This window comes from Tenebrio molitor, chromosome 3 (assembly GCF_963966145.1).
Source record: "Tenebrio molitor chromosome 3, icTenMoli1.1, whole genome shotgun sequence".
Classification (NCBI taxonomy): Eukaryota; Metazoa; Arthropoda; class Insecta; order Coleoptera; family Tenebrionidae; genus Tenebrio; species Tenebrio molitor.
In genome coordinates this window covers 24,310,738-24,326,958 of record NC_091048.1, presented here as the reverse complement: position 1 = coordinate 24,326,958, position 16,221 = coordinate 24,310,738, and the positions used below count along the sequence as shown (strand labels likewise).

The 16,221-nt window shown below is 39.1% G+C and overlaps 1 protein-coding gene across 1 annotated transcript in view; it reads right to left on the bottom strand.

The window, feature by feature from the left end:
- Positions 1 to 16,221, bottom strand: part of LOC138125420 (GATA-binding factor C-like) — a 61,131-nt gene that overhangs the window by 23,746 nt on the left and 21,164 nt on the right. The window lies entirely within an intron of this gene.

Genomic DNA, 16,221 nt, shown 5'->3' with positions numbered 1-16,221 from the left:
GTCGTGCACACAACGGGTTCTTGTCTGGAATGTGGTAGCTTCGGTAGAACACGATCTCGCCCGCACTTTTGATTCCAAATATTTCACTTTGACAACTTTTCGGTGCTGCATATTAATGGCGGCCGCATCTCGTATTTATCAAGACACGTTGGATTTCGTCGGCCAATTACAAATCAACACCGACGGTACGGACCGGCGCATAAATTTTCCTCCGAGTCTCGAAAAAAATTCGTACAACAGAAATTCCTCGCCCGATGACAAATCGGTCCCGGCTTTCCAAATTATAAACCCATTAGAGGCATACCGGAATGACCGATTTCGAAAATAAAGAGACGGAATTATTTACGTCGGCGTGATGGGCCGGCATCCGATTTCCAACGAACAGGATACAGGAATCCTCGTCGAATATATCCTCCGAGATTATAGACTTCCAAATCTATAAATTGAACCCGCACGATTAATATTAATGACGGCGGTTATTAAAAAGACAACAATTCATAAATTACAGTTGAAAAATAACGCGTGACGTAATGACACTTTAATGGAATTCATACTAGAGGTGGCTTTTAAGATGACGGCTCGAATAATTCTGATTTTTGCACAACGAAAATGTCTCTGTCGGTGATTTATTGTCGTGAAATCGGTACAAGGGTTATTTACCGCAGGGTTGACAGCCCTGTCTCCATACCAAGTAAACAACCATAATCCTCCCATCATTGTGGTTAAAGTGCCATGTAATTCCGCAAGGTTCCGAAAAATACAAATAGAGTAGGTCGTCCTTTTACCATTGTCAATGTTTCTTTGCATTTAGCAGTTTTCGCAACGTATCGTAAAACTCGTCGAAATGGTCAGAAGAAGACTTTTATTTCCTGCTATAGTCATCAAATGCTTCCGTTCGCTGTACCAAGTTCTGGCATAATTGCACCAGTGATGCAGAAACGTTCGTTCACCGTCAGTAAAACTCTACACGGCAGAACATAAAATAAGAAACAGTTTAAGGCACACGTCCACTCGCATTGCATGCGTCAAATGAATTGCATCAACATCTTGTTGTCAAGTTGTAGGTCCTTCAAATTGTTAATAAGAAAAATTGTCATAAATGGCTTGCCAGATGTCTGTCTAGTTGTTCAGGTATAAATAATATACAATCATTCATCAGAAATAAAAAATGTTCAAAAAAAAAAACTTGTGGTGAAGTAAATTGGAACTTGTTTTTCTTTTCGTCAACGTAGGGTGTAGCTCAACCCATAAATGGTCGAACGTCATTTATTCAAAAAACAAGCAGTGGTGTGAATTGATTCTTTTGCAAAACAGTTCTTTTTATCAACTAGAATTTTCCTAGATTTCTTAGTGCTGCACTTTAAATGAATGATGTCAAAGCACATCAGCTAAAAAAGTACGAGAGGGAGAAAACCATGGCCTACTTGATCACAAATATTTTTTTGAACGCTCGTTACCTTAAAGAATCATATTTATTAGAGGTGGGTATCCACGAAAACTTGAATATCTTGAATAGTATTAGTGTTCACAAGTTTTCACGTTACTCAAAGAATTTAAATATGGCGATTAGTGTACCATGAATGACAGACAATTAGAAAAAAAAATCAAAAGGATCCAAATTTTGAAAAAGAAAAATGCAGTTTTCTGGAATAAAAGTGTGCAGCAGGTGAGTAATCCTAATTAATAACATTTTGAAATAAGTGCGAATGTAAGAAAAACCAAACTGATTGGAGAATAATTTTGGAATCCGGCCGCATGCCTACGACGTGGACTAGTGAGCGCCCGCCTTAACGCGCCAAGCAAGAAAAGAACTGCCATGTAAATTTTCGAAAACATTACAAATCGTAATTACCCGCAATTACCAGCATTTCAAAGAGACAATTAAGACGGCAAATTAGCAAATTTAGTTTTCAGAGTTGGCGAAAAATTAACGTTTCGTAACGTAACGGATTGCGCAGAAAAGTGTAGCTCGCATACGCCACGGGTCTTACACAAACATTACGTGCAAGTCCAATTGTTGCGAATAATTTATATCAACTTTTTCCCAACCGCCATCTCCAGCTTTCAATTGGTTCGGCGTTAAAATCGCCGCTCTTAAAACCAAATCGGAACCCGTTGAAAATCGTGCCGGTCACTCTACCGTGAAATTTCCCCGTTTTACGGCAAACTCGCGTCGGTGTCCATTACGATCGTAAATAACTCTGTACTCTTGCAAATCATCGTAATGCGACACGCAGAAACAGGAGCCTGACGCTACCCGAGAGAGGTGAAAAAAAAAGTCTCGTGTTGTCTTTGTACGAGCTGTAATCCTGGAGCCTGTCAGTCTAAGCCTTTTAGGCGCCAGGGTCCTTTAGAAGCCACTCATTACGTCTACAAAGCACTCCAAGGTATTTATTAAAGTATTGTGTTCTTCGACAAGTGTTTACCACTCGGGCCACCGTTTGTGACAAAAGGAAACGAAAGCTCATCGTGGCAACACTCGTTGGTGCGCGTGTGCGCAAATAATTCGTAAATAGTTTTGCTCAATTAACGGCGCGCTTTACAAATAACGGCGGCGCACAATGGGACAATAAAAAATAAAAAAATTGCAGTGGGGAGGTGGGAGCAGGAGCATGTTTAGCAACTTGCCGAACAAAAGACCGTGCTTGCGTAATAATCGCGACATATTATAAGATTAATTGGCGGGATATCGTCGACCATTGTTCTAGCCAGGCGCTTGACGAAAATGCAAATGGGGGACGGATGATGGGGCAACGTTTCGGCATTTCGCGTACCATATGGTGTGATAATTCGTCGGATTGGGTTGGTTATAATTGGTCGAAAATTAGATTTCGGAGCAAGTAAACAGAGCGTACAAGAGGAACAGGTCCTAGTATGACTTGCAACACGCGGTTCGGTCCATCATGAGTTAACTCATTAGTTGTTTCGTTAACAAGTTAACAAGATGGCAGCGTTATCACGATCGATCTGAGATGATATTGCAGCGATCCACGCACCACAGGTAGAACCAACAACACAACACCACCTCCCGGTCCCGCTCCAACACGAAAATTATAGTCATAGACGATCGACCCGGTCCGTTGTTAACTTTTTGTTACTCATACGTGCACTTAGTCTGGCTCTTTATTAACGGAAATGCACCTACACTGCCATCAGGACGGATAAAAACCGACCGAGGTATATGGAACGGGGGAGAGGTCCCTCCTGCTGATTATTTCGGCGAGACAACGAGACCGCGACCCGACAAGATTTAACCATGTTTACGAAGGCAAAAAAACGCGCCGAATATAAAATGCGGACCTCTTCGCTTGCTAAAAATGCTAAAAGTGCGACCGAGTTAGTAAATATGCGGTTTTCGTGGCCGGCTGACAGCATATGTTAACTAACCCAGCGCCGATTCGGGGAGTTTACATTCTACCAAACACGAATAATTCAGTTAGAGACAAAAACCTGAATAGCTACACCGGGATGGCGAGTGCCACCGAAGTCGTCTGCACCTCGCTCCGCGAACCACCCTGAAACCGACGTCGACTATCTGGGAACGGACGATTGTGATGTCGCGCAGAACAATGGACCCGATCCCGCGATGTAATAAAAACACCGTTAACTCGACATCGTTATGATTAATTGGCCAGAAACGCTTAAATTTACACAGCGGCGCAGAGCATGTTAATTAAGACGGTTCCTCGACGGCCACTTTGTTTAACGAATTCACGAAACCATAACCGCTGATGGGATTCCGGCTTTCAGCGCTTTTCCCGAACCGCAGCAGGATCGTACACGTCGCTGAATCGACCGTTAACTGCACTGATTATCGCTTTACACAGAAACCCGATAACGTCCTCGACGAAATATGCATTTAAATTTCCATCGCGGATTAATCAATCACATTAAATGACAGTCCGAGCCTGATGTAATTGATCGTAATTTATCGCCGCTCGAAACTCATTACCTCCCCAGAAAGAGATTTACGCTCGAGAAGAACAAATCGAGAGAAACGGAAAAAGCCCAAAAAAGATCAAACGAATCTGGAATTACAAAACATTTTGCCGCTTCGAGAGACTACATCACGTCGAAACCATCTGACAGTTACTACATCGTATCAAGTGTCAGATTCGGTAGTACTTGTCGTGCGGTGTAAAAGGCGGCAAACGCCAACGTACCAAACGGAATTCTAAAATCAAAATATTGTAAACACCACTATAGTAGAAAGAATTTGAAATGAGGAGAGTTTGGGGGAACTTTGTGCAGCGTTGTCGGATGCAATTTTGTCAAATTTAGACATTTCGGCAACATTGTATTGTTACGACGTCATTACAAGTAACGACGTAACTGTCTTAACCAACAAAACACACTATCCAACATAACTTGTAAACTTAATCACAAGCATGAGATTAACGTTAAATATTTCTTAATTGGAGTGGTGAACTTCCCACTTAATCACTCCGGTTGGTTACCAGATTTTCGAAATGCTTGTACGCTGTGATTAAGTCTCGTTCACTCGAAACACGTAGCGTAACGAAGACTTCGGGAGAGGCACATAAATCCGGGATGGTTAGCCGACGGAAAAAATTTTAATAACGTATCGCATGAAATTAAGAAGAGCGAATTGGACCAGCATGAAAGTATGTTGTCTGTAACGAGCCGTAACGTATGTTGGGGCGCAACCGTACGCGTACGGTAACGCTAGATTTATTGTTCCGGATTGTCGGAGGCAACGCACGAACTGTTGTTTTTTTTAATTTTTAAGAAATTTTTCAGCGGAAACGAACTTCCAGAGACAAAGGAAAGAAAAATATTTGCACGTTAGAGGTGGCGTGTTGAAAATTTTATGTAAGTACTTTATTAAAATGCAACAAAATGAATGAAATTCCTGCAGGAGCAAGTTAGACGGTGGGATGTGGAAAAAACCGCAACGAACAACCCCTCCGTGGGAGCAGGTGTTTTCCGATTGTTTCTTAAATCGATTAGTAATTCACTCGTTTAATCGCTTAATCGTCCGATCGATTATCCCCCGGGCGTGACCCCTCGGACCCATTATCCCCGCATTTACCGTTCGAACTTTTCGGTCTCGATATTCCGGGTTCCACCTAAACAACTTCGGCATACGTTGAAAGCAACAGTCTATAAATAGCGTTCACCCTTGCGGCCCCGAGGCATTGACGTGTTCGTGAGGGTGTTTCAGGTGAGAGGAATTTTCGAAAGCTCCTCTCGTTTCGGGGTTGCAATGTTTGCATGTGTACGGAATCAGGTAAGTTATAGTGCGTGTATACATGCGCGAGTTAGCTCGGGGGCAGGTCTTCGCACCCCTAGCCTAGCAACGGCGATATCGACTTTTCACGCTCCCGACGGCGCCATAATGCAACATGGCGTCTGGAAAACGTTGTTACAGCTCTATTATGACGGCGGCGACGTACGCTGTGCCTTGCACTGGTGGCCGCCATTTTCACCCCCGACCACCATTTTCCGAAAAAAAACAAATCCGCTCCGACGTGTATTTTTTTCAACTCTCCCACACCGCCGGCGGACGTACTTTTCTTCATTGTCGTGTACTAATCGTGCGTTACGATGGTCGGTACCAGAGTGTGTTTGCAGCAGCCGCCACCGGGTCGTCGTTGTCCGTCGATTGTCGATCCGCTGGAATGTAAAAGTGGTACGGCGGACGGATCCATCGATCAAAGTCAATATTATTAATAATCAAAGTCAAATATCGGAATGAGATGAAAAAAATGACCGTTTAAACGTGTGTGTGCACGTACGTACCCGGGGCCACCAAAATTCACCGCCATTCAACGCAATTACATGTATTGTGGCCGGCATTTTTCGAATACCACCCAGTTTGCCTCCTAATTGTGCATACACTTACGATAATGCCGTATTAATGGCACGGCACAATTAGAAACCGATTTATGCGAACAAATCGTTCCACTAATAACGATAACAGACGATGGGAAGTTTTCCGTTTGTTGCTGAAACTCCGGCAAATCAACAGCGATTGTTTCATTTATGTTTTGTAAGACCGACGTTTCGCTTTCATGTTGTTGCACCTTATAAAAATTCTAACCTTGTCTCTAAATCATAATTCCACGATGGATGCCTCCAAATGATCGTTATTAGGAAATATCGTCCCAATAAATTTAAATAAATCATGCACCGTACACTAATTCAAAATCGATAAAAATGTAATTATTCTCGATGGGACCGTAGGTTTGACTGATGGACGATCGATATATTAATTTCGATACTTCGGCTGTTTCGAACAAATTCGAATAAGTTGGTGTCACTGCTGACGTAACCCGTTCGGAGAGATTTTATCGCCCCCCGATAATATTTCTCTTAATTACATTAACCCAAAAATGTCGATCAATCGCAATAGATCATCGCGATACGTCGATACTTTGCGTCGCGACTACCATAATGTCCACGTTTGTTTACGGAACAAATAAAAAAATTATCAATCAATAACTCAACGCTGATGATTACGTTCAAAACGAAAAATGGTCGCGATTTCGACATGTTTATTTTTGATAAAATGTTGCCAAATATTTTAGCAATGTGTGCAGACAGATATCTAAATCAAGGCTTGTGTGTGCAACTTTAATTAAATTATTTTTTAACAGAAAAAAAAATAAACACGAAGCGAGACTTCACTTGACCTTAGCTTTTTGTTTGGTTCCTTTGTTGGTAGCTCTGTGCTGGCACGTTTTACTTAAATGGAGTCTCAAAAAAAAACTGTTTTGTATGCAGTCGGCAACAATCTATTCCAAATAAGAACTGCATAGGTTCCGTTGCTTGTGAATCGTAAATAATTTTTTAATCTTCTCTACTTAAAATGTATTTTTCGAAAATAAAAATACTTGTTTATGGTACTAGTGTTGAAAACAACTGGTTTAGTTTTTTCCACTGACTTATATGCCTTCTAACACACTAGTACCATAAACAACTATTTTTATCGCGCGCGAATGTCATTTTTGTTCGAAAATTATTTTGAATACGAGAATAAAATAATTTGTACATTATTGATGATGCAATTGAAAAATTAGGCCACCATTGTACATAGAATTGAAAGACCTTTGAAATGGCGACACATCTGTCGCCATTTGAAATTGAAACTTGACTGCGCCCCCAGCGCCATCTTTGCGGTTAAAAACCAGTAAACCCCGTACCATTCCACCCAATCTTTGTCCGACGTCTCTATCTTTCCTGGTATATAAGGGGAGAGGGACAATTTACGTCCGCGCTGTATATAGCACAGCATTCTGCGTCTGTAAAAGCGAAGCTTTATGTTTTTTGTAAGTAGAATAGTAGATTTTAGCATTTCATCTCGGTCTTTGCATAGTAATCAGGAGCTCGTCGTAACACTTGCTCCGTTGGTCGTCGCGTCTTCGCATCCGGAATGCTAAAACCACTTAATCCATAGAACTATTCAAAGAAGCCATGAATTAGATAAATAATTGCCGACCACGACTCTGCACTTGTTTGTCATTCGTCACACGAGGTTGCTTTAACGCAAATAACAACAATATATCAATTTGAGGAGTGCGGGGCGTTTACGTTACGTTGCGCAACGGTAAAAGAAACAAAATCAAAATTGGCTTTTTGACGGGACAAGCAATCGGGCTGAATCGCCGGTAGTGTTATTAATTTTTCGCGTCGGCAATAATAACAGCCGTCGGTGAAGGTGTTGAACGCCTTCCAGTCTGCGATATTTAAAGTTGAATTATCGAGAACGCATAAATCGCATGCGGTCAACCTGTAGCGCGTATAAAGGCAGATTTACGCGGGGCTCCGCGCCGTAGGCGCAAAACGCCGTCCTGCCTCATCAATAACTCGTCAATGAAAGGTGCTACTTACGATTTAAATATTTAACCTGATAATAAGACGGTGGTCGAGTATTTGCATAATATACGACACCTGTTCTGACTGATTGCGTCGGGGGACGCGTCCAACCCTCGCAACGTCGTTTCGTTGGGGGGCGGCGATGACACACGCGCTTTTTTCCGCCGCTGATCGATACGCTCATCCGCGCTTTCCGCGGATCTCCCTACCGCGAACAGCCAAGGTCCGAACGTGGGACCCGGGGGTACGCCGAAATTCTTGCGGCACGGTTACCGGATGAATGCGCCTAATTTTAATCGTCGAGCCAGTTTCGACCTTAGTAAATCATAACGCCGCCGCCACGCCTAACTTTCCAAATCACAATACGACAATTAATGATCTATTGTGGACCGCAACATCCAGTTTCGGAGGTCTGGCCTCTTGGCCGAATCGATCCTGGATCAATTAACGACAAATGGGAAACGAACGGAGATGGGATAATGCGACAATTTTTTATGTCGTACCGTGTGGGACTGCCCGATGATAAATACAATAATTTAATGCCACAATACAAGAGTCGATAAGGTGGGCGTATCATTAAAATAGTCTAGTAGCCGGTGTATAGCGTTACAGTGTGGGCAACGACATTAGGAATAGAAAACACGTTTTTATCGATGTACTTGCGATATAATTCCAATTGAAGACATTCAGGAAACGCATTCCACGTGTACACGGGTTTCTGGAGGAGGATCCCGCTCGATCATGGGATCATTAGCGGCTTCGAATTTTCACCCGCGGCGCACCATAATCAAACCACTCTTGCAACTCTTTGTCAAATTATTGAAAGTTCTTGGAAGTGAAAATTAAAAACTTTTGCTTCCGAATCGATCCGGATTTGATTGTTAAACATCTTTAGTAGAGAAATAGAACCACACGATTTATAAAAATTCGACGGAGTATCAGCTGTTCGTCTTTTAAATCGGTTCTAAGATCTTTGATGATGATATTTCTCTATTTCTGATCTTAGTACTACGATTAACCGGAACAGGCGATCTTTCTAGATTAGCTATAATTAAATTTTGATAAAGATCAATCTTCAATTATATCACTTTTGGTTTTTTTATGATACTTTTGCTATTTTGATTCAGAAATATTTGTTCGATACTTCCGTAGAAAGTGAGTCTGTATCCATAGTTACTAGTGGGTGAAGGTTTCTCTTTCGTTCACTTCACTTTCGCTCATCGTTTTTCGCTCACTCTCCATCATTCATTGGTTTTTGTTCCTTGTAAATTTTTCCAATTCTTTCTGATAAGGTAATTTTGATTTTTTAGGCAACATTTGGTACCTCGTAGCACATTTTCTTCCAGGACATCATCAGGAACACTTCATCATCCTTTTCCACAATTTCCACAACGGACACACAACCACTTTATTGACGTTACAGAAATTTGCTTATTTTGTATTTTATTTTTTCCGTAGCAACAGATCTGTCCAGAAATGTGATGTTATTTTTATTTAAAATTTTAAATACCTACAATGTAACTCTTTCGCTTTCACTTTCCAAGTACAGCACTCGAGAGTAAGGCCCCTTTCGTTCACTTGAATTCGCGTGAACGAAAGCTTTGCCTTCCTCACTCTTACAGGGAATAACTATTTTTCTCATTTCCTCTCACTGCTGGGTATTATAAACAGACACAAAACTAGATCGAGGTAAGTTTCAAGACATTGATGACGATTAATCTTCAATTACGTTGCATCTTCCATTGCTTTTAAGTGCTTTTTAAGATTCATTTTCTGATTTGTTTTCAAATTTTTAGTTATCTGCAAGTTCTAAAATGGCTGCATTCAACAATATTGTCTCTTCCATTTTTTTCAGTCCTTTTGAAGATATTTTGCCGATTTCCTTGAGACACTGAAGTGAACAGACACAAAAAACCTTTCCAGATTATCAATAAGCTTCAAATTTAATGAGGATTAATCTTCAACTATATTTTTGAAGATCATTTTTCTGTTTTACATTTTTTCAAAATAATTGGATTTTCCATCAATTTTAGTCCTTTCCTGATTTGTTTTAGAATTTTGATTTACAGATACTAAAAACTTTTTAAAACCGTTCTGTAGAAGATTCAAGAAACCGGAAAAATAATCCTCATTCAACTAGATATTTTGCCACTTCCTTCGCTTTCGCTCTTTTTGAAAATATTTTTTCTAATTTCTTCGCAACAACGATCAACAGATAAAATACATTCACATTGTTTTGGCATAATAATAGGAGGCCGCATTTAATTTAGTAGTCTGTTGAATTAAGTTATGTTTTTCTAAGGTTATAAATAGCGTCAATGTCTAGTACATTGTTGTCAGTTTTACTACTTAGAAGAATACAAGAATACTCAGACATCTCGGGAAATTCAGCAACATGTTATGTTTATTTTGATAGGTCCGCATGTCAGGCACTTTAGTGACGGAAATCAATCAGTGTGTCCAACGTTAAAAAATAAATCATGGCCAAAACTATGTGAACGGTGTTTAACACACAAAACTTTTTCCTATGGAAGTTTGAGAAAGATATTACTTCTTATTCGCGTTTAATCTAACAGAGTCTTTGATCACTGGAATGGACTATCAACTGAAATAGTAAATTCGACAACAGTAAACTTTTTTAAAAATAAACTAGATGTACTCCCCAGATAAGTAGACCTACGCCACTGAAAGTTTACCGATCGAACACTTTATAAAACAATTTTCCTAGCTGTCACACTGTCTCCCGTTACTAGGCATAATAGGTTTTATAAACCTCTGCCTTTATTTTCTTTCAATAATAATAATAATAATAATAATAATAATAATAATAATCCTTTCTAAAAAGATCCTTTTACCCTTGAATATTATAATCGACAGATCAAGAGACATTTTCGTATTGTCCATAGTTTTTTATTAAGTAATTTCTGCGATTTTTATTCTATAATTAAAAGACGAAACATTTTCAAATGTCTACAGTCTTCAACAGCCCAAATTCCATTAAAAATAGATTTTGTTAAAATGATGACTCACCACGTACAAATTAGAAAGCTGACATAATACATAATCGATAAAATGATTAGGTTGTGAAAAATCACAATGAGCAATTCAAATGATTTATAGCGATGATAAGAAAACTTGATTAATTGCAAAATATTCAATAATTCTGAAATTTTGAGAGGCCAGATTATTGGACGTTCCAGATAATACACTAACTTTGATTTATAAAATTGATTAATTGTGACAAATCTGTATTGTTCACAATCAGCAATTGCAAAATAGTAGTCACGTTTCGAAAACTCAAATTATCTGCCACCTCCTCAGATTATTACAGAACTGTAAGCTACCGCAATTGCGACTCTTATTTAAACAGCTAGATTTCGATTAGTTCTCAACCGATGTCGATTTCAATCTGGAAACGATTTTTTCAAGAGAGGTAGCAACGAACCCAGCACGTCTCTGGCACATTAGCGGAATCCCAATAAATTTTTCAGCGGTCTGTCTGTCCAACACCTGAAAATTGCGCACCCGCCATTCGCCGTCGACAAAAGCGGTCCCTACGAAGGACCAATTCCTCGCTCAAAATATTCCAAGTGGAGACATTAAATCGATCGTAAAAGCGTTTAACTCACGTTTATGGCGGTGTCTAGTTTAAATTTAACGACGATCAGATGGCCAATTTTATATCAAACAAGAGAGCTAGTTAGAATGATTCGAATCGGAATGATGAGTATTTTGCATTTTAATTGATTCCCGTGGAAGGTGCGGTGGCGGCGGCGGCGGCGACAGAATGCGGAGAAGAAGAAATGTACACACGACCATCGGTGTCAGATGCGAAGGAGTGAAGACAGCGGTCAGCGCCGAGGGCCTCGAACTCGCCGACAAAGATAATATGTAGAGCACATATATTAACATACATTATCCGCCCCGGGGCCCCACGTATCTATTGTGCGGTTGTGTAAGGCCCACAATCGCCGGTCCCGTAAACAAACAAAATGAGTCCGTGCCGAGGGCCTTCCGTCCGACTATCCTAAGACATAAAATAGCGCGGCGCGCTCCTCCTGAAATGTCAAACACGTCATACGCAATTTTATTTTGTTGTCGGGCAAGTTCAGCCGCGGTAACTGTACAACCGACGTTGTTCACGGATACCGGGAGCATACAGAATTATGGCACTGTGAAAAATGTTTATTTGGTCGATTTTTGATTTATGCAAGCGCGAAACGGCCGACCGATAAATCAAATATGCAAAATGCCCCGCGTGCAGACGAGGAAAGTCCGAAAAGCTGAAACAATGGCACCGGTCCAGGTGTTTGGACGCACTGCCCTGGGGCGCACCGTGATTAATAATAATCCTACTGTATGGTATCTCCGAGATCTCGTACCAACACACTCGCGCACACACGGACTATTTATAAACTAGCCACGTTATTTGTTGGTGGTACCAAAACCAGATCGTTACAGGACCACGAATTAATCACAACCACTCTCTCGATAGCGGAAGTTGATAATTAAACGTAAGAAGCGTATTTATTATTTTAATAGGAGATTTATGGGCCATAAACCTTATTAATAATGCGATATTGCTGATTAGGTGAAGACACAAATCATCACTTGCCCACGAGGCGAATATAATTGACACGTTGACTGCAGTCCATCATTTTTTTTAAACGGACGGTTTCGAAGCTTTCAGTCGTGGACACGGTCGAATTAAAAAAATCACCATCACACCGAGCTTTTTGTACCTACTACTGCCAACCTGTAAATCAAACGCGGTAACGGTACGCTCCTTGCAATAATTAGTTCTCGTGATTGTGTAACGACCGTTCCGGGAGTACCGCGGCCGGTACTGCATCCAGAAATAATCAAAATCATGAGAGTTGCGTCAGTGATTTCAAGAAGTAGGTACGATGCAGTGAATTTATATATTTTTTATAAGAGTCCCAGCCGCAAATTAAAACGGGTTAACTTAACAGTCAGTCGTTATGTTTTTTTTTTTTAATTAACCGTTTACAGATGGTTTGATTTTATGGGTGAATTTTCAAGAAAATATTTTATTAGGTAATAAATTTATTTTTTCTCGCAAAATGTTTTATGTGCATACCATTCGACATGGTTTGGGAAGAAATCTCTATGAGAATTAATTAATTCCTGTGTGGAGATTGGTGGTTGCAATAAAAATTTTCCAATCGTTCTTCGGAGGCTATAAAAATCAAAAAACAGTCCGCTACACCTGGCGCTTTTCATTTAACTAAATTTCAAAATTGGCAAAAGGTTTTGGCGCCAACCTGAGGTGTATTAAATTTTTTCGAGGATTTCCATAAAAATGCACACAAAAAAAATCGCGTTTTAAATATCGGGTGTTGATTTATAATTGCCGTTGAAGAGTCGATTGTGAACGCACCACGGATTACGGATTAGCGGTTTAGATCTAACCTCACTTTTTAGGTTATTAGTGTTTTTACTCTGCAGACTGGCGAGTGGTGCGTTCACAATCACCTCTTCAATGCCAACTTTGACGGGCGATATATTAAACTAACATTTTTTCTTTATACGTGGTGTGTTTTGCAGATATATTTAATTCCATCATTAGTTACACATCTAGTTCTTGACTTTTTACTGGCATGTTTTGAAAAAAATATACATGTCATACAAACAAATTAAAAATAAATACACTGAAAATGAGACAGAAAAAGTTGAAATCGTCATTTATAAGTAGATATCGGTTAATTTACTTTACACATATCTTAATTAATTTTTTTAATAACTTGTTCTCTACTTGTACAACATGTGCATTAAAAAGTTGTGACATCAATACATAAAAATATCGTTAGGACATTTAAAAATGTGAATTAAAATTTCGTTCACTGAATAAATTCCAGAAGTTCAAGTTTCCTAAGACTAACTCCTATTTAAGAAATTTTATTTAAAAAAAAAACACTTCGAATGCAACTCTGCTTTCTTTCAGAAGGGGGTTTTCCTTGCTGTATACGCACTAAAATATACAGGGTGTTAGTAAATGGTTGGGAATAAATTTCGGGGTGAATTCCTTATGAAAAATGTGGCTTAAAACCTAAACAAAGTTTTTCGTTAAAATGAGTAGTTTTCTCAAAAAAAAAAAAAAATGTATTCTGGCATATCCGTATTTTTTTGAAATACTGCGAAATAATAATGGTTTAAAGAAAAAATTTAAACGTGGAATTAAAAAAAAAATCAAAACTAATACGATTTTAGGCAACAAATGAACTATGTAATTAGAGAAATTCTCCAACAGTGGACCACATTTTTTTTTTTTTTGAGAAAACTACTCATTTTAACGAACAACTTTATTTAGGTTTTAAGCCACATTTTTTCGTAAGGAATTCACCCTGAAATTTATTCCCAACCATTTACTAACACCCTGTATATAAACCCCCAAAAACTAGGTGCTGAGATACGTATTTAACAGTTGAAATCACCCTCTAAAAATAGGAAAAACAGGAACTTCTTTGTTCTTCGCTTATATCTCGAAAAGTAAAAGAAACAGCGAAATGCTTCATTGCCAAAAATCTTCGTTAATTATATTCTACAAGACTGCGAATGGAAAAATCATAGGTACATTTCTTTTTCAAAAAACATCTTTTTTGTTGCATGTTGCTTTGTCTTCATACAATATTTATTTCACGTAAGACCTGTTATGAAGCAACGAAAATTAATGCCGTATGAAATCTCTTTTAGTTTTAGAGTTATAGACGAAAGACGAAAAACCTCCGATTTTTCAGATGATTTCAACCATTAAATATGCCTCACAGATGATAATTCTTGTGAGGGTTCATACTTCAGCATGGATTACAAAATATAAAAAATCGATCTAGATTCGAGGGTACAAAAAGAACATTTCTAAGGGAACGCACCTCGGTCAAAAGTTGTTAAGGGTGACTCAATCATATAGGAACTGTTCTCAGCCCAAAATCATTTTTGATCTATAATGACATTTACGGCTGTATTATTCAAGTCAAGCCATACCTTTTTAAATCTTTTGTTTTTCATAACCGCTATTGACATAAATTCATTGAAACATATGGTAGAAGAGGTCATAATTAACAGTCTAAGCGACGATTAAAACATTGACTTGTAGAAAGTTTTCAGCAAGTTAGAAAGGTTAATTTCGAGTTTTTACGCCTTTAAAACTATTTTCCCATGCTTTCCATTCGCTTGCTGACGAAGTAACGCTTTTGATTTTATTATTCCACCTATTTTTAAAGTGTTGATGTTCAAGAACAAATTGGCAAATCTTTTAGAACAACTATTCGTATTAATTTTTCTGAGATTTTCTGTTATCTTGGCGCAGCCGAGTTCGTCCGGCGGTTAAAAATTTTGGGGTTTTGCCGCAGGTACTAACAGTAAAGGATTAGCGGTGACGATAAGAACTATCTGATAATTTGGAATGATATTGCCTTTCCTAAAATATTAAATCTAAAGATTTCTTGATAATTATATGGATGTCACAGACATACTTTTTGCAACCAATCATTAAAACGCTGTCTTATCTAGTGGGGTGCGGGGGTAAATCCCACTTAATATAACCATTTCAAAGTAAAATGTTTATTTCAATTATTTCTTTAAGAGAGTCAGTATAGATGTTAAACATATTCTGAGTGAAAATGACCAATATGTACCGTTAGCCTTTGCTCCCATTCCTAATAAGAGCAATGCTGTATATTGCTACATGTGGAAATTAATTTTGGAAAAATGTAAGGAGTTTAACCTTACATTTGAATGAAAAGAGAGAAATGTATTTAAGAAAAATAATTATAATCTAATCCGGCTACCACCTGCCGAATACCTGCCGCGATAATCTCCGATAACCTCGGGAGGAACTCGTCTGTTGATAAAAGTTATGCAGGTAAAGAAGTGACCGGCGGCAGGAACTCGGATACGCCCGTCTTCTCAACGGATTGTTTCTTTTTTTTTTGCAAATTATTTATGATTGTCATCCCATGATCAGAAAAAATCATTTGATGATATTTCAGGAGGGGAAGCAATTCGAAACAATAAAAACAATTTAAAAACAGAAAACATCTCCAAAAACAAACAAATCTTTCAGATTTCATCGTGACCCGTCCCCGTCCAAATATGCCCATGCAAGCGCAATTTCGCGAAATAGTGACATTAGCGGCTGATTTGTTGTTGTTTACGAAGGCTACCCAGAAGAAGCGGTACGATTTTTTTAATGGCACCGTCTTGTACACACCGAGCGAAGAATGTTAATGTTGCGCGGGCAGATAAAAATTTCGGCAGAGGACGACAGATAATTGGACGCCCCATTATCGCACAAAACCCTCGATCACGTCCGACATCATAATAACAATTACGATTCACCTCTTCGTGCTTTTTCCTCTTCTC